At 33.4% G+C, this 1,060-nt stretch overlaps 1 long non-coding RNA gene across 1 annotated transcript in view; it reads left to right on the top strand.

The window, feature by feature from the left end:
- LOC111786643 overlaps window positions 1-1,060 on the top strand; it is a 3,183-nt gene extending 2,123 nt beyond the window's left edge. The window contains exon 4 of the long non-coding RNA XR_002813811.1: window positions 1,042-1,060. This is a non-coding gene — a long non-coding RNA (uncharacterized LOC111786643). The remainder of the gene's footprint in view (window positions 1-1,041) is intronic.

Here is a 1,060-nt window from a genome sequence, read left to right as displayed (position 1 = left end):
GTCCAAGTGTCTATACGAACACGCTAGTCAAACTGAAGTGCTATTAGATATTGTATTCAACCAACTTCATTCAGATTAGATTACTAATGGCATGTTTTTGCTCTATTCCATTTCAATTCTTTACTACCTCCAAGAAAATTTTATTTTCTCAACTCTATTGCTTTTGCATCTTTTTGTGAAGAAAAGTATGTACGTGCTATGTTCATGCAGGTTTCTTTTGGTCAAATATATTTTAGTGTGCATCATTTGTAGATAAGTTAAAATCTTTGCATTCCTTGAAAAGAAACAAAAGTATATGCATCCACAGGAAGACTGAAGTGAAAAGTTTACTTGTTAAAATAACCTCTCAATCATAGTTATAGAATAACTTTAAAACAAATTGGGAAAGACTGAAGTGAGAAAAAGGAACTGGAGAAACGAGGTCTCGATACTCATGAGGAGAAACCTCCCTTCTATTGAAAATGCGACTGTTCCTTTTCAACCCGATTTCCTTAGAAATAGCTCCTAGGATCAGTTATCCATAAGATCATGCTCCTCTCTAAAACGGTGACCATATAATAATTGATTAATGAAAACCTTTAAATTTCCAAGCTGTGGATGGCTGAACAGTTTGAAGAAGCCTCCTACAAAAACTGCAAACTAAGGAGTATTCTGAAAAGAAGCAAATCTTTTAGCGAACCACATTCTTTTCTGACCTTTTAACCTAATGCTGCAATTGGTTAATGATTCAAAGAGGAGAACTGGATTTTCATTCACTAATATATTTGAGTGTTTCCTTTCAAAAGAAAAATTAAGGTTTCCTTTGGATATTTCTATGCATGCCTCTGGCTGTCTTCATAGCATCAAAAATGTGTTGGATATTCTATAATTTGCTTACACATATTCATTACTGCAACTAAAGTTTAAAGGTGACTGAAGTGTGCAATTTATGCTTCATGAATAATCTGCTATCTTGTCAAATTTTCTGTAGATCTTTCTAAGTTCAAGAGATTTAATATTCTGCAAGATATTCTTGTTATAATCTTCCACTTAAATGACCAGAAGCAGTAGAAAGCTGGAG

Source organism: Cucurbita pepo, unplaced genomic scaffold (assembly GCF_002806865.2).
Source record: "Cucurbita pepo subsp. pepo cultivar mu-cu-16 unplaced genomic scaffold, ASM280686v2 Cp4.1_scaffold002232, whole genome shotgun sequence".
Lineage (NCBI taxonomy): Eukaryota > Viridiplantae > Streptophyta > Magnoliopsida > Cucurbitales > Cucurbitaceae > Cucurbita > Cucurbita pepo.
Note: the sequence above shows the minus strand (reverse complement) of the source record. Positions and strands in the feature narration are given on the sequence as shown.